The sequence below is a fragment of the Chiloscyllium plagiosum genome, chromosome 9 (assembly GCF_004010195.1).
Source record: "Chiloscyllium plagiosum isolate BGI_BamShark_2017 chromosome 9, ASM401019v2, whole genome shotgun sequence".
In the NCBI taxonomy this organism is placed as follows: Eukaryota; Metazoa; Chordata; class Chondrichthyes; order Orectolobiformes; family Hemiscylliidae; genus Chiloscyllium; species Chiloscyllium plagiosum.
In genome coordinates this window covers 38,979,143-38,997,675 of record NC_057718.1, presented here as the reverse complement: position 1 = coordinate 38,997,675, position 18,533 = coordinate 38,979,143, and the positions used below count along the sequence as shown (strand labels likewise).

Here is an 18,533-nt window from a genome sequence, read left to right as displayed (position 1 = left end):
TCTCCAAGTCCCCAAAGGAAACTTCCATATCCGCCACAGATTCACTTGCACCTCCACCCACATCATCTACTGCATCCGCTGCAGCCGGTGTGGCCTCCTCTATATTGGGGAGACAGGCCGCCTACTTGCGGAGCGATTCAGAGAGCACCTCTGGGCCACCCGGACGAACCAACCCAATCACCCTGTAGCACAGCATTTCAACTCCCCCTCCTACTCCACCGAGGATATGCAGGTCATTGGACTCATCCACCGCCAAACCACAACAACCCGGCGGTCGGAGGAGGAGCGTCTTATCTTCCGACTGGGAACCCTCCAACCACAGGGGATGAACTTGGATTTCACCAGTTTCTTCATCCCCCCTCCCCCCACCTTGTCTCAGCCGGATCCCTCCAGCCCGGCACCGCCTTCCTGACCTGCAGTCTTCTTCTTGGCCTCTCCGCCTCCATCCTACTCCGACCTATCACCCTCACCTTGCCCTCTTTCCACCTATCACATTTCCAACGCCCCTCCTCCAAGTCCCTCCTCCCTACCTTTTATCTTCTCCTGCTGAACACTCTCTGCTCATTCCTGAGGAAGGGCCTGTGCCCGAAACGTCGAATCTCCTGTTCCCTGGATGCTGCCTGACCTGCTGTACTGTTCCAGCAATAAAGTTTCAACTTTGATCTCCAGCATCTGCAGACCTCACTTTCTCCTCTTTAGAGGAATATGAGCCAAATGCTAGCAAATGGGACTTATCAGTTTAGTATATCTGGTCAGCACGGGTGATTTGGACCGAGTTCTATTTCCGAGCTGTATAACTCTATTTCTCCAGCAGTAGCTATAACTGCAAAAAGATCAATGAGGCTTTCCGCCCCAGGAGGGACAACTTCATCACCTGCCTTACTCCACAGAGAAATGATAGAGAAAGTAAAGATGCTTGCAAAAGCAGTAACTTTTCTTATGGAGCTCATTGACATTAACTGCATGGATATTGTTTCAATTCACTTTATGTCAACTCTACAGTGTACTGAAGAGGAATTTTTCTCCTTCCCTGGATAACAAATGTGTGAACACTGATAGCACAAGTCAATGGTTGATATTCTAGTAGCAATTATAACTCTGCAGTAACCCTCTATGTCAGCTCTATTTCAACACAGCAAATAAAAAGCTATCTGCTGGTAATACGTCTCATTTTTTCTGCAGAAGGCCATGCTGTAGTAACAAAGTGTTCAGAATCAGCAATTCCACTGCTTGGACTAATCTGTAAGAGCTCTGCAGTTTATGGCTGAACGGATCTTGAGATTTGTTGCAGTATGCTGTGTGCTGTATGCTGCAGAACCTTGCCATCATGAGGAACTCACCCTTAACATCAAAGGCAAGAAGCAACGGAGCATGAGGAGGTGGAGGTAGAAGAGGACAAAGAGGAAAGGAGGCTGCAACTTGGATCTCAGATAGAAAGGGCCTGCCTAACTGCACAATAAATAATGAAGAATACAATACCCTTAATTCCAATCACGATTCAACAAGTCTACATTCCTTACATTTCCTGTTTCTGACAATTATTTGGGCCTCTTACTCATGATGCAAATACAAAAGCCAATATAAAATATATATTGAAATCCAGATTTAAAAATAAATCATGCCATCTTCCACAGAAAAATAAATAAACTTTTATGCATTCTATGATGCCTCATCTAGACTACTTGTTTGCAGTCTTAGGGCTCCTATTTAAATAAATCCACAGAGACTAGTATCCCATCAAGTCACCCTTTATTTACATGTGGAGAGTCTTTGACACTGATCTAATTCCCACAGAGCCAGCTGTCAGAGTGAACAGAATGTCTGACACTCCTGTTCTTATCTGTCAGCCAGGGCTCCCTGATTGGACCAGATAAACAGCCACAATGAGGGAACTCATATTCTATAAAGTCCACCTGGTTGACCTCATTACAATCACTCAAACCATGTAGAATTTTTATAATACTTCAGCACACCTGATAGAAGGCTATAGACGGCCTTTGACTTATTCAAATTGCACTATGTTGGTGTCAGTCGCTGCAGTCTGAACTAGCTGGCAGATAGGGATCGAGCATCACCTGAAGAAATGACAGCACTGCAGTGCCGGGGAGATAGATGCCCCCGTGGGATCAAGGACCGAATCTACTTGACTAAAGTCAATGAACAAGATCATTGAGCATGGGTTTACCTCAACCTGGTGGAGTAGACTCGATGGGACATACAGCCTAATTCTGCTCCCGTATCTTATGGTCTTATGGTCTAACAACCTGCGCTGGCTTTCTCTAATTTACCCATATTTACCAAAATGGCAATTCATTTAGTTCCAACATATTGCAATAATTTGTCAGGGTGATATTGACATCCTCTTCCAAATCTGAAATCTCTACCACCTCGGAGAACAAAAGCAGCAGGTGTGGCAACCCACCACTTGCAAGCTCTCCTTCAAGTCACAGACCATCCTGACTTAGAATGTATTGGTGTTTCTTCATCACCAATTCTGGATCAGCCTAGGCATCAACACTATGGGTGTACCTATACACATGGAATTCAGTAAAACAAGAAACCAGCTCACCACCACTCAGAGCAATTACTGACAATAAATGCTGGCCCATCTGGTCAAATATGATTTTGCTTTAGAACTGATGAACACAATTTTATATTTTGCAATTTTAGTCAAGGAATTTACAATTTAGGAGGAAAATCCAGAAACTGAAGTATACATTTGATGGAATGTGATCATCCATATATTAATCTACTATTGATCTTATAAATTTAATTAGTTGAAATCAACTGCCACAGATACTGTTAAGAGTTTATTTGGCTTGTGAAGAATGTAGACAAACAGCTGGACCTTGGCATTCAAATACATAGCATGCAAAGTATGTTAATACGTAGGTAAAGCCTAAAAAACATGACAACAATGTTGTGCTTTGTATTGTAGGAACACAAAACACAAGACCAAAGTGGTTCATGACAAATTAAATGATTTAGTTTAAAAGTATATGAAAATCAAAGCATATAAAGCATAAAATGAGAATTCAACAGGATGTTGAATCACAACAACGAGAAATTCTAGACGCTGGCATTGTTATCACTGGACTGGAGAAGGAAAAAAAACTAAGAGTTTTTTTAAAATTATGAATGGATTCAGTAGAATGAATATGATAAGATTATATCACCCGGCTGGAGAGTCAGTCAACAGAAGTTATTGTTTTAAGATTGTCATAAAGGAACGGGCAGAAACATTCCATAGTTACTTTGTCCGAGCATGAACAGCTTTGTCACAAATGTTGGTTGAGGCAGAGACCATTATATAATTTCTGACAAAAATGAATAGATTTCTGAAGCAAAGAAATATACAAACCTATGGGGGAAAAAACTGCAGAGTAGTGGAATTATTTCTGGTTTTCTCAAACAAACAGACATGATGTGCCAAATTGCCTCCTTCTATGGTATAAATATTAATAGCTCCTATTCAGGTTTCAACGTTTGCTTGAAGTTATGCCAGTTTAAAAAAAATTATGTACAGTTTCAAATATGAGAAATGAATAAACATTAATAAAAAGTGTATCATGTTTACGTGGCATCCCAATTTTAACATAAACATAGAACAATACATTGCAGAACAGGCCCTTTGGCCCTCGGTGTTGCGCCGGCCTGTGAACTATTCTCAGCTCGTTCCCCTACACTATCCCAAAATCATCCATGTGCTTATCTAAGGATTGTTTAAATCTCCCTAATGTGGCTGAGTTGATTACATTAGCAGGTAGGACATTCCGCGCCCTTACCACTCTCTGCGTAAAGAATTTGCCTCTGACATCTGCCTTAAATCTATCACGCCTCAATTTGTAGTTATGCCCCCTCATACATGCTGATGTCATCAACCTAGGAAAAAGACTTTCACTGTCTACCCTATCTAATCCTCTGATCATCTGATCATCTTGTATGTCTCTATAAAATCCCCACTTAGCCTTCTTCTTGCCAATGAGAACAGGTTCAAGTCTCTCAGCCTTTCTTCATAAGACCTTCCCTCCAGACCAGACAACATCCTGGTAAATCTCCTCTGCATCCTTTCCAATGCTTCCACATCCTTCCCGAAGTATGGGGACCAGAACTGTACACAATATCCCAAGTGTGGCCGCACCAGCATTTTGTATAGTTGCAGCATGATATTGCGGCTCCGGAACTCAATCCCACTACGAATGAAACTTAACACACCGTATGTTTTCTTAACGGCACTATCCACCTGGGTGGCAACTTTCAGGATCTATGTACATGGACTCCAAGATCCCTCTGCACATCCACACTACCAAGAATCTTTCCATTGACCCAGTACTCTGCCTTCCTGTTATTCTTCCCAAAGTGCATCGCCTCACATTTAGCTGCATTGAACTCCATTTGCCACCTCTCAGCCCAATTCTGCAGTTTATCCAAGTCCCCCTGCAACCTGGAATATTCTTCCACACTGTCCACGTCTCCACCGACTTTAGTGTCATCTGCAAATTTACTAATCCATCCACCTATGCCTGCGTCTAAGTAATTTATAAAAATGACAAACAGCAGTGGTCCCAAAACAGACCCTTGTGGCACACCACTAGTAACCAGACTCCAGGCTGAATGTTTTCCATCATCCACCACTCGCTGCCTTCTTTCAGAAAGCCAGTTTCTAATCCAAACTGCTAAATCACTCTCAATTCCATGCCTCTGCATTTTTTCAACAGTCTACCATGTGGAACCTTATCAAAGGCTTTACTGAAGTCCATTTATACCATGTCAACTGCCCTACCCTCATCTACATGCTTGGTCACCTTCTCAAAAAACTCAACGAGGTTTGTGAGACACGACCTGCCCTTGACGAAAACATGACTATTGAAATCAAATTGTTGCTTGCTAGATGATTATAAATCTTATCTCTTATAATCCTTTCCAAAGCCTTTCCTACAGCAGAAGTAAGGCTCACTGGTCTATAATTACCTGGGTCATCTCTACTGTCCTTTTTGAACGAGGGCACAGCATTTGCAATCCTCCAGTCCTCTGGTACCAAACCTGTAGACAATGACGACTCAAGTATCAAAGCCAAAGGCTCTACTATCTCCTCCATAGCTTCCCAGAGAAGCCTCGGATAAATCCCATCCGACCCAGGGGACTTGTCTACTTTCATTCCTTCTAGAATTGATAACACCTGTTCGTAACTAACCTCAATCCTTTCTAGTCTAATATCTCGTACCTCGTTCTTCTCCTCTACAATATTCTCCTTTTCCTGAGTGAAAACTGATGAGAAATGTTCGTTTAGCACCTCCCCGATCTCCACAGGGTGCGTACTCAACTTCCCACTTCTGTCTTTGACATTCTTCTTACAGAAAATTCAGAAAAACATTACTGAGAGTATAACTTGAAGCTCTCAACTAACAACATCCATTATAACATTAATAACAAATCATTTCACATGTATAATCTAATGCTGATGGCCATACAAATTTAATGCTAGTTTACACAAACAGCAAAGGAGTAACTACTTTCGGACGTGAGGTATTTTAATGACTGACCTTGACATTTATTGTACTTTCTTCAAACCTAATGAACTGAAAGTTGTAAATAGCAGAGTAAATGCCAATATTAGTAAAATAAAATCAACAGATGGACAAGTCTGAACATTGCTGCACTCTGCCATTTTCCTCCCCTTACCTTCACTGAACAGTAGCGTTTTAAGTAGTAGCAGCTCCAGGGTACACTTACTGCATACATGAAAAGTTTCAAAAACATTCTGTAAAATTAATTATTTGATAACCAGCACTGATGCTTTGTACCTGAGCAATGTAAAAATTCTGGAAAATTTTTGACTTAGCAGTTTTAAAATTAATTACAGTTTAGGTTCTTCTATTTCTTAGCTGCCTTAGGCCTATCAAGTTCTATAACTCATGGACAGTAAATAATTTAGCAGTCTTTTAACGAATCTAATTTGTAAATCTCAGAATGTAGCTGTTTGTGGAGAATGTAGATTATTGTGATTGATTTTATACTCCAGCTTCTCACCTATTGGCCCTTTTCCCACAAACTACCAGCACCTTCCAACTGAACTGGTTGCTGCAATGGGTGGGCTTAAAATTGCCAGATCAATTAAACAGCTTAAACTTCCATTATTTTTGGTTGTTATTTGCAGATATGCAGAATAAATCTTCAAGTAAAATTCAATATGCCTAAAGCAACTTCAGTTTCTCGTGACTTACAGTGACATTTAACATTTAGAAACACAACTTTTACTTCAAAATTAAGCTAAGCACAATAAGCACCAATTCAGATATGGGCTGCCAGAAAAGGTAGTAGTGAAAAAACATAAAAGGATATGGCAATCAAGAGAGACTTTGGTTAAACTGTTTTGGGCCTGGAAGACAACAAATAATGATGAGCAGTATTTCCATTAAATTCTTGGTAATGTTTTTAAAGTCAAAACGAGAAAAGTACAATTGCATTGCCTGCCATTTAGAGTAACTGTAGAAAAGAGTAATAAGTGACATAGATCAAGAATAATTAATTGGGATAGCCAACTTCAATGGGCTATAAATGTATCTCAGACAAATAAGTAGGAGTCAAAGACTGGCAGGAAGAGCTGAACAATGGGCTACTCTTGAAGAAGAGATGGTCCATGCACAGACGGTTTATTCCCTTGAAAGGGAAGGGTAGGGAAAAGAAATCCAGACCTCTCTAGATGGCAAAGGAAGTAGAAATTGCAACAAAGAAAAAGTATGCTTATGTTAATGCTTATGTTAAGTAGAAAATGTAATGTAACCTGGCTAAGAAGAACCTGAAAAAGAAGATTGAGAGAGATAGTTAAAAAGCAAATAAGTAAAGCAAAGAGGGATTTTGAAGAGACTGCATAGCTAACACAATTGTCACAAAAACTTTGACTGTCATAAAAACCTGGTTCATTGATGTCCTTTAGGGAAGGAAATTTGCCATCCTTACCTGATCTGGCCAATTTGTGACTCCAGACCCATAGGGTGACTGTTCATTGCCTTTGGGCAGTCAGAGATCGGCAACGCTAACAGCCAGTGACAGCCACGTCCCACGAACAAATAAAAACAATTGAATCACAAAGTCTTCTACAGGCATATAAATAATAAGAAGCAGTGGCGAAGGTAGGAATAGGAACAATTAACCAAGAAGGAAATTTACCCTTGGAGGTAGAGGACTGGCTGAGGTATTGACAAATTCTTTACATCTGTCTTTATCCAGGAAAAAGATCCTACCCAAGCCATGGTGAAAGAGAAAATTGAGTCTCTAGAAGGTTTTAAAGTTGATGAGAAGGTTGGATAGCTGGATGGATAAGCTGGCTGTATTTAAAGCTGACAAGTATCCAAATCTTCTCTTTACATACCTATCAAAACTCTTACTGTCAGTTCTTATGTTCCCTGCAAGCAAACTCGCATGCTCTATTCTGCTCTTCTTAATCAATCCCGTAGTAATACTTTGCTGACTTCTAAAATGTTCCCAATCCTCATGTCTTATTGTTCATTCTTGCCAATTTGGGTGTCTCTTTTTTGCACCTAATATGATCTCTAACTTGTCTCATAAGCCATGGATTGGCCACTGCTCTCTTTGCAAACAGTAATAAACAATTTTTGTAGTTCACCCATTCATTCTTTGGATGCTTGCAATTACCAATCCTCTGGCATTCCTTTCAGAAACATTTCCCAATTCACCATAGCAAACTCATGTCTCATACCACAGTAGTTTCGCTCATCTCAGAATCAACTGCCTCACTCTCCGTCTCAATGAAGAATTCTAACATATTATGGTCATTCACCCTCACGGAGTCTCTCACAACTGTGTGACAAGTTATTTCTTTCTCAGTGCATAACACCATTCTAAGGTGACCTGTTCTCCAGTTCCTCAATGTATTGGTCCTGAAAATCATTTCATATGCACTCTAGGAAATCCTCCTCTATGTTATTGTGACAAATTTGATTCATCCAATCTATGTGCAGTTTAAAGCCACCATAAATTACAGATGTTCCTCTCCTGCATACATTTTTTACTTCCTGTTTAATATTATTCCCAACATCACCACTACAGCTTGGCGGTCTAGAGACCACCTAACTAATGTTTTCTGCCCCTTGGTAATTCTCAATTCTACCCACATAGATTATACGTTGACTGAACTAATATCTTTCCTTAAGATTATATACTATATGCTCCTAAACCAGTAATGCAACTCCACCGCCTTTTCCCTTTTGTCTCTCCTTCCTAAATACTGAATACCCATGTTCAATTCCCATCCTTGGTCATTCTGCAGCTATGTTGCTGTAATCCTAACTATATCATATCTGTTTACATCTATTTTGTTTCAAATGCTCTGTGCATTAAGGCACAAAACCTTAAGGCTTATCTTTTTATCTTGACCCCATTCGCACTAATTTTTTTAAAACCATGGCCTTGTTTGAATCTAGACTTTGATTCCTTTGCCCCTCACTTCTCTTATTCCTCTTTCCGCCTTTTCTTGTTGTCCTCGATTCCTCTTCCTCTGGCTCTGTGCATAGGTTCCAACTCCCCTGCCAATTTAGTTTAAGCCGTCCCTAACTGTCTTAGCAAACAGGGCTTCAGTCATAGTCTGGCCCAGCTATAACCCAGTGAATTCATCCCTCAGAACTGGTCCCAATGTCCCAGGAATCTGAACCTGCCCTCTCACACCATCTCTTTAGCTACATGTTAATTTAATATATCCTGCTATTTCTATTCTGACTAGCATGTTGCAATGGCAGTAATCATTAGATCACTACCCTTCGTGGTCCTACTTTTCAGCTTGCTTCTTATCTCTTTGTATTCCAATAGGACTGCATCTCTTTTATTTAGCTATACTATTGATGTTTGGTTAAAAGTTTCTAATGCTGTATTTTATAGAAACAATGGCCCTAAATAAGTTGATACTATTTGATATTAAGCACCTTTTGAAGGTTTAATCTAAAGGAGTGAGTCTTGGCAGGAAAGTTCAAAGTCATGATTTGCTCCTCATGTGGTACGTGGGAAGCCGGGCACACTTTCAGTGACCAGGACTAACATGTGTGCAGGAAGTGCATACCACAACAACTGGCTGTTCACCCTCTCTCTTCAAAGTGTCCTGCTGCCACTCTCACACAACCTTGATCCTATCATCAGAAAAGCAACACACCATCCTAGAGTCTCATTTGCTGCCACAGAAATGCCTATTTCCCTTACCATGGAATCCACTATGATGACTGCATGCTCCTCCCTTATGTAGCAGAGCCAACTGTCACAAATTTGGCTGTTGTCATTTTGTCCCCTGAAAGGCCATTCCCCTCAAAAAAGAATATCTGTTTTCTCGGGGAAATAGTCACAGAAGACTTCTGCACTACGTGCTTAACGCTCTTACCCTGCCTGGTGGTCACAGATTGTCTTTCAGCGTCAGGTTTTGGCCTGTGATGAAACTACCTCCCTATAAGTGCTAACCACAATTCTCTCAGCTTTGTAGATGCTCCACAGTGTCTGCCATTGTTCATCAACCTTCTTTTTTGCTCAGCTCCTTTTCCCAGCATATTCCAGCCATTTCAGCTTTCATCCCAATGCAATTACCTTTTTTCAATTTAACACAGTTTTTCCAAACTAATTTTCCTCACTTTCAACTCTTCATCACACCAGGCAGCCTTTTTCAATAGGTTAGGCAGTATCCAAGGAGCAGGAGAATCGACGTTTTGGGCCTTCATCAGGCTTTTGCCTGAAACATTGATTCTCCTGCTCCTCAGATGCTGCCTGACCTGCTGTGCTTTTCTAGCGCCACACTCTCGAATCTGATCTCCAGCATCTGCAGTCCTCACTTTCTCCTAGCCTTTTGCAATAGAAAGCAATGCCAGTTGGGCTAAAAAAAAATGCTCCAGTATCTTTCCAGAGACTGATGAACTAAGTATATTGTTGCCACGGTTTGTTTTTGTGTAGTCTGCCTTGATGATGTACAGGTATACAGTGACACTTTAAAGGATTATTTAGAATAACATGAAGCTTTGTTTAAGAAATTACACTTGGTAATAAGCTTTGCCAGTAGTGCATTTTCAAAGGCACAAGCAACTTTTCTCGGACATATTGTAGGGCAAGGACAAGTGCTGCCAAGTATTCATCAAGCTCCCCTCAGAAAACCTAAATGGGAATTGAGATTTTTGGGCTGTGTGAATTTCATTGCAAGTTTATACCAAATTTCAGTACTACAACTGCTCTGTTGACAGACTTGCTTCACAAGGAAGCAAAGGTAAAATGTTTAAAGGAATTCCAAGCATCCTTTGAGAATTTGAAAGCCATTTTGATCATGAAACCAGTGCTGATTGCATGAAATTTCTCTAAGCCATTCAAGGTAGCGATTGATGCTGGTAATGGGTTCAGTTCAGTTTCAAGATGACGAGAGGAACATACAGAAGCCAGTAGAATGCTTTTTCTAGAAAATTAAATTGATACAAAATACAATCTCTACTGTAGAATGCTGCAGGCCCTTAAACAATTTGGAGGCCATGGCCATTATGGCTACAGTGAAATATTGGTATATGTGGTCTTAAACCCCTAGCCTTTGTAAAAAAAAAAACAAAATAAATAAGTGTCAGACAATTGTGATAGAGGTTTTTTAAAATTACTGCCTTAACTTTTAAATATTGCTTTTCCTTGTGAGGAAAAGCAATGTAATCACCATTGCTTTGTCAAGAATATAACCTTTTTTGAATGTTTTACAATGTATTCTGTAGGCAGAGTTAATTGTGTTGTTTATACAATTTAAACAATGAAATTATGGCTAAATGTTTTTCATATTTTTATCGTTTCCACACTTTACCAATGAAATACATTTAAAACTGTGCATCTTTTTTTCAGGGGTAGAGGTATTATGAAGACTCTTTATAATTACATTGCTTGGAGGACCTATGTTTTGAAGGATTGTAGAAATGTTTTGTGCACATATTTGAGGTTTCTTTAAATGGGTCACTGAAAGTTCATTGTGGACATTGAAGATTTTTATTTAACAAAGTTTGCTAGAAATCACAGGACCAGTGATAATTGCTTACTTTGCTGTAGATACTGCTGGGACTGCTTTTGAACAATGCCTGGCTGGGAGAGGTTCTTGTTTTATCTGGTTCAGTTGGAGGAAAGCTTGCTAGGAACAAACTGAGATGTAAGAAAGCTGTGAACAAGTTGACCAACTGATTTTTTTTCCATTTCTGAAAAGAAAACCCTCTACAACAGCTTAGGGTGATACCTATTTCTTCTTTTGAAAGAATGGTTGAAAGAACACCTCAAGATTATATTTCCTAAGTAAGCTGTGCCTGAGAGACAATCGTGCATGACGAGTGACTTGATCACATGCTAGAAAATAACAGCAACAGACTCTCAAATGTAAGCAGCTTTATCATTTTGCCTTCAGAAATAACCTATTGGCCAAAGTGTTTATTTTCAGAAAATAAATCACTGAAGAGAAAATTAATTTTTCATCTCTTTTCCTGAAGGTTGGGTGTTTGTATATGGTTTTGAGCATATTTAGAAGAATAAACATTTATAATTTTATATTACTACATATGTTCACCAATTACTGCATCTAAACTGATAAGTTTTACTTTCATAATAAAATTATAATGGTTTTTAGAAAGAAACCTAATCGCTAAAATCTATTTGTTCAAAACTTGATAAAGATAAGGTAATTAGTTGGTCATCACTGAGCGGCATGGTGTCTCAGTGGTTAGCACAGCTGTCTCACAGCACCAGGGACTCAGGTTCGATTCCAGCCTCGGGCAAACTGTCTGTGTGGAGTTTGCACATTCTCCCTCCGGGTGCTCCGGTTTCCTCCCACAGTCCAAAGATGTGCAGGTCAGGTAGATTGGCCATGCTAAATTGCCCATAGTGTTAGGTGCATTAGTCAGAGGTAAATGGATCTGGGTGGGTTACTCTTCGGAGGGTCAATGAGGACTTGTTAGGCCAAATGGCCTGTTTCCACACTGTAGAGAATCTAATCTAATTAGATTAAGTATGTTTATTTAATGTTACAACCTTCAGAGTAGTGGGACGAGAGTGATGGTACACCTCTCCAATCATAACTGTAACAACCACTGCCTTCAATTTATTTGATAATTCGCTCAATTTAACTTCAGTTCGGGGTTTCAAATATACTCAAATATACTCAAATACAGGAATGTAAAATTTAAATGGTAAATGCAAAAATATTTCCAGATACATAGTCAGGTATCCTTGGGTAATAATAAGATCAAACCTCCAGAAATATCTTCAATGCTGCAACCTTAGCACCGAGTGCAATTAGTAAGGCACAGTCACAGACATGCTCATTCTCATAAATGAACCAAAGGAAAATACATCGGAGCAGTGATATTGGCTAGCCATGTCACATTTCTAGCCATGTTAGTCAACAGAAAGAGCGATGAGCTTTAGTTATAGTATGACTTTGAAAATGAAAACATAAACCCAATAAATGAACTTAATATCCTCTCTCCATCCTAACATGTCTTTCTAAATTTAGACTAAGTACTTTTACCAACATATAATTAAGTTGGACAGAATACTACCAATTAAAACCTATGTTCAGCCATCAGAAACAAGAATAGGGCTTCTCGCAAGCTTCATTAATATGCTACATGCATGCCTAATGAGACTTCTGCCTCAACACAAGAGTGATCATCATGGACATGCAGTCCCAGGAGAAAAATGCCTGGGCTGCGATTTTATGTGCACGAATGAGAGTTTCTAGTCACACAATATCCAGATCCTATCTTTGCCCGGACAACATCCAGCAAAAAGTCACTGTAATGCAGTCAACCCTTATTTCCATTGAGTACATTTTTGAAGCTATATTTTCATTAATATAAAAAGGAGAAATAAAAGATCAGTGGATGAAAAATGCAGACAATATATTCATAAAGAACAGTTTCATATATCAGATAACTATGATCTCAGCTTAAATGTGGATATTTAGCAACATTGAAATGAGTATTAAGGTAATCTGAAGTACAGATAAACCAAGCAAACTAGCACACTTCCCAAGAGGAAAACAGATGCTAAAGCATAAGGGATTAATCCATATTTTCTATTCACTAGACAAGACAAAAACAGAGGTTGCCAAGAATTCCTGCAATGCTATTTCCTTCAGTTCAGAGGATGTTTCTCTACTGTGTACTTTGTCTTTAGCAATATCCCATCAATACAATTAGACAAAGCTGAGATTTTATCAGCTTGACTGCAAATGAAAGTGGTAGCATAGGCAATATTTAACACAGTGACTTTGAAAACACCATGTAATAGAATATTATATAATAGCATAGAATAATATGATAATAGTGCACATTACACAGAGACTGAATTGACTGGAATGGATTCAGAAAGCCTTTATTTAGGCATTCAATCGGCATTTAAGGATTTAATATTTATGAAAATGAGTACATCAATGCAATACAATTTTCAATTGCACAGATGTTGCTACTATAGCAGTGGAGTGCTATAGTATGCAAATTTCTGTGTTTTGAGCACTTTTATATTTTAATTAATTAATTAATTATCTGACAAACCACAAACTCAAATTTCTGGATTCTACCAATTATTACCAGTTGACAATGTTTGCATTGATTTTATTTGTTGTCTGTCATTTCTCTGCATTCAAATAAAAATTACTTTTTAATATTCATTCTTGTATGCAGGAATCTTGCCTTTCGTAACAATGGACAGAATTTAATGAGTGCTGTATCTTACTCACCAGTTGGGGAACCAGCGCAAACTCAAGTGTTTCTTCTCTACAGGAGGCGCAATGCAATTATCAGATAATCAAGCATATACCTGTACAGCATTGAACCCGATTTGATTAAGAACCCTGTGGGTAGAAATCCTACCCTCAGGAGCTGCTGGTCAGAGACGGCAGTTTTGCAGTTGTAGGATTTTGTTCCTCTAAATGAGCAAAAAAAATGGTAATTTTGTAAGGTAATAAGCCATAGTCCACAAAGGACCATAGACATTTCTCTCCATTAATTTGAGGGGCATTACATTACCTGAGGGGCACCACACCAAGTTGGGTCAGATTTTAGTCCCTTCAGATTGTCAAGTACTTTTTCTCTGTTCATTTGAGTTGCATTAATGTCCTCACTCTTCTACTATGAAGACCTATTTGTTGTCTCTGCGATTTCTCATTCTCCACAATAACTTTTTCTGCTGGCGCTTCTGAAGGAGTTACTTTAGCTACTCTCTTCCTTTTTATAGTAAAGGAAAACTCAAGGCACTAAAATCCAACAAACCACAGGACATTATAGCCAACATTCTAGTATTCTAAAATGGATAGCTACACTGGTTATTATTTTCAAAAATTCCTTAGATCCTAGAATGCTAGCAGATTGGATGTTAGGAAACACAATACCTCTATTCAAAAAGGACAGAGACAGAGAGAGACAGAGAGAGAGAGAGAGAGAGAGAGAGAGAGAAACCAGCCAAGCACAGGATCGTCAGCCTGACATCAGTCATCAGAAAAGTGCTGAAATCTATATTTAATTGAAGTCTTAACAATGCTCTTAGAAAAACAAAACATGATTTGAACAAATTAACATGAATTTATGAAATGGAAATCCTGTTTGACATATTTATTGGAATTCTGAATATACTCTGTCAAATAACTTTTCAAGATAAGAATCTACGCTACTGGAGAAACAGGGCAAATGAACCGATACATTGCGCTGATCATCAAACTAGATGAACAAGGGAAACCTTTATGCTTAAATCAGCAGCATACATCAATATTCTGCCAAGGCCAGCATATTTTTCTATTTTTAGCTGAATGGAAGATGATTCTCTGTACTGGAATGCTGTGCGATTACTTACAATATGCATGTACTTATATTTAAAATTTCCTCTACATTTCTTGAGGCAGTAATATATGTTTTAAATAACATTGAAAGTAATATATTTTGCAATTTCAGCAATATAGTATTTACAAATAGAACAAACAAAAATTCAGTCACAAACAAATTCTAGATTACCTTAAAATAGACATAATCATTGCTCTCAAGTTGTCAGATGCAGTTTTCACATATTAGTCATTTTTAATCATTGTCCACAAATGGGGATAGTAGTAAAATTAACCGTTTCCTTGGCTACGTTAGTGCAATTCTCAACTTAAGTAACCAATTATAGAGGCTGAATATCAGAAGGAGTGGATTCTAGTTACACACCAGAATTGAGAGCATTAATCATGAATCCCAATCAGCCGGATTGCAATTTTGGTGCCACATTTGATTTGATGAGCTTTCAACTACATCTGTGCCATCACTCAAACTGCCAATTGCCACCTCAACATCACTCCATACGACCTCTGCGCTCAAGGCTCCATACTGGGTCCAGGTAAAGCAGATCTCACTTTTACATTCCTGTTTTCAAATCGGTCCCAGGTTTCCCACCACCCTGACCTCCTTGCCATCTCTGTAACACTTTCTAACTTTAAAACCCTACAAGATATCAGTGTTTCCCTCAATTATGGCTCGCCTCTTCCGCATCCTGAATTTAAATCATTTGCATTCAGCTACAAGATCCAAAGCTCTGGGATTTATTCCTAAGCACATCATTTTTAAAAAAATTATGGCCTTTTAAATTAATCTTTTTGATTAACTTTTCATCATTCTCCAGCATCTCTTCAATAACTGTCAAATGTCATTTGGCAATTTTCCTATAAGATGAACTGGGACTTTGCACTATTAAAGGAGCCATATAAATTTAGGTTTATATTGAATAAATTAATATACACTGCATATAAGTGTATATTTCCAGAATTATTTTTCTTCAAATAATAGTGGCCTAGATCATCCACAGAACCATTATCTGACTATCACTTTGCTTGAACCTTTCCTTACATTGACACTCCTCTCCATTTCTTGGGGAGTCTTGTGTAGAGGACTTCTGGGTTCTCCAGAAATGTGGAATGCAGTACCAACCTGAGAGTTCCAGGACAGTGTTGCAAAGTTAAGTGGCATTCTTGAGGGCGAGGGAGGCAAATGGATAGAGTGAGTTGGAGGGGGTTGGGGTCAGGGTGGAAGTCAGGTCAGGGGTGCATTCAATAGTGGATAGTGGGTAAATGAAGGTTAGCATGGGTAGTCGTATCAGGTCGGGGTAGGGATCAGAAGGGTCATAAGGTGGTGGAGGGAGAAGTTGGGTTGGGTCAGCGGCTAGGGTCAGATAGACTGGTGGGATGGGTGGCTCAGTGTGATTGATCAGCGGGGACTTCTACAGAAGTTAAACCAGATTTTCTATGAACAAAAAAAACCCAAAGAACTGTGCATGCTGGAAATCAGAAACCAAAACAGAAATTGCTGGAAAATGTCTGCAGGTTTGGAATGGTCATTGGAACCAAAATACTAACACTGCTTTCTCTCCAGACTGCTGAGTTTCTCCAGCAACTTCTGTTTTTATTTCAGATTTTCTCAAACAACTCCTGTGTAATTATTCTGATAAGTCCAATGGAACTGTCCAACGTCTCCAAGTCTAGCTTTGCGTCAGAGATTTTTGTGAGAATCCTGGGCAACTAGGGAATTGTCCAAAGAAAATTAAACTTCCTGGACAATTCCCACGGAGATTAGCGCATTCAGGACCTCTGCAGAAAGCTACGCGCCTGAGGTCATATGTCCAGTATTTAATGATCCAGAGACCAGACAATTTGGGCTTCTAAAATTAACTTATATTTGCTATTTCGCTGTATATTTAAGATTTCATTTCATTATTTGAATAGTAGAAAATTCTTTTAAACCTGATTAATTTTTGCTTCCCTAAACCATACCACAAAAACAAGAAGAATAAGTGTTTATGGAATGTAGCTGATAAAGAAAGGCAGCTGGCTTTGTCTTGGTAATAAAATCCCAAAAGTAATTCCATCGGCTAAGCATTTTTAACCTGACCATTCTCTATGAGAACTTTTCTCACCTTACATTTAATTTTTTTGCAAAACACTTTTAAACTACAACTTTGATCCTTTCACAAGCTGCATCAGTTTCTCCCTAACAAATCAAGACTCTAATCGAATGTGCACTCACCACATGAACACAGTGGCTACAAGAGCAAGGCAGAAGCTGGGAATACTGTGGCGAGTAACTCACCTCCTGACTCCTCAAAGCCTGTCCACCAGCAAAAAGGCACAAGTCAGGAATGTGATGGAATACTCCCCACTTGTTTGGAAGAGTGCAACCCCAATAACGTTCAAGAAGCTTGGCACCATCCAGGACGAAGCAGCCCTCTTGATTGGCACAACATCCACAATCATCCATTGCCTTTACCACTGACGCTCAATAGCAGCAGTGTGTACAATCTACAAGATGCATTGCAGAAATTCACCAAAGATCCTCAGACAGCACCTTCCAAATCCATAATCACTTGCACCTAGAAAGACAAGGGTAGCAGATATATGGGAACACCATCACCTTCAAGTTCCAATCAGAGTCATTCACCATCCTGACTTGGAAATATTTTGGCATTCCTTCACTGTCACTGAGCCAAAATCCTGGAATTCCCTCTCTAATGGCATTGTGGGTCAACCCACAGCAGGTGAACTGCAGCAGTTCAAAAGGCACCTCACTACCACCTTCTCAAGGGCAACTAGGGACAGGCACTAAATGTTGGCCAGCCAGCAACGCCCACATCCCACAAATGAATAAAATAAATCTGTTTAAACCCTTCATAATTTTGAATAACTCTAACAAATCTCCCAAAGCCTTTTCCTTTCCTAGGAAAACAGTTCCAACCTATCAAATGTACCCGCAAAACTGAAGTATCTATGTGCCAGAGATCTGGGTTCAATTCCAGCCTCGGGCAACTATCAATATGAAGTTTGCACATTCTCCCCATATCTGCATGGGTTTCCTTCAGGTGCTCCGCTTTCCCCTTTCAATCCAAATATGTGCAGGTTTGGTGAATTGGCCATGTTAAATTGCCCATAGTGTTCAGGGATGTGTAGATTAGATATATCAGTCAGGGGTAAATGTAGAGTAATAGGGTCCGGGTGGAATACTCTTCAGAGTGTTGGTGTGGATTTGCTAGGCCAAAAGACCTGTTTCCACACTGTAGGGATTCTATGATCTAATCCCTGCAACCATTCTCATCAACCTCTTTTGCACTTTCCCCAATTTATTCATATCCCCCCAAAAGCTCTCTACCTATTCGATCATCTTTAATGACTTGTGCACATTTACGCCGAGGTCTTGCCACTTCTATACACCCTATAGAACACCATTCTTTATGTTTTACTGTTTCATTATATATCACCTCTCACTTCTCCATACTGAACTTAATCTGCCATCTATCTGCCTACTCCACCAACTTGTCAATGCCTTTTTGAACTTTTACACAATCCTTCAATTCAGTCAGTTAGAATACAGCCAGATGGTAAGCTGGCAAACAAATTTGTTACCAGAAGGTAAGGTGGTCAGTTTGCTCAGTTGGCTGAATAACTAGGAGGAGAAAGTGAGGACTGCAGATGCTGGAGATCAGAGCTGAAAATGTGTTGCTGAAAAAGCACAGCAGGTCAG

The 18,533-nt window shown here is 39.4% G+C and overlaps 1 protein-coding gene across 7 annotated transcripts in view; it reads right to left on the bottom strand.

Moving 5' to 3' along the window:
* hhat (hedgehog acyltransferase) overlaps positions 1-18,533 on the bottom strand; it is a 238,649-nt gene that overhangs the window by 147,972 nt on the left and 72,144 nt on the right. The window lies entirely within an intron of this gene.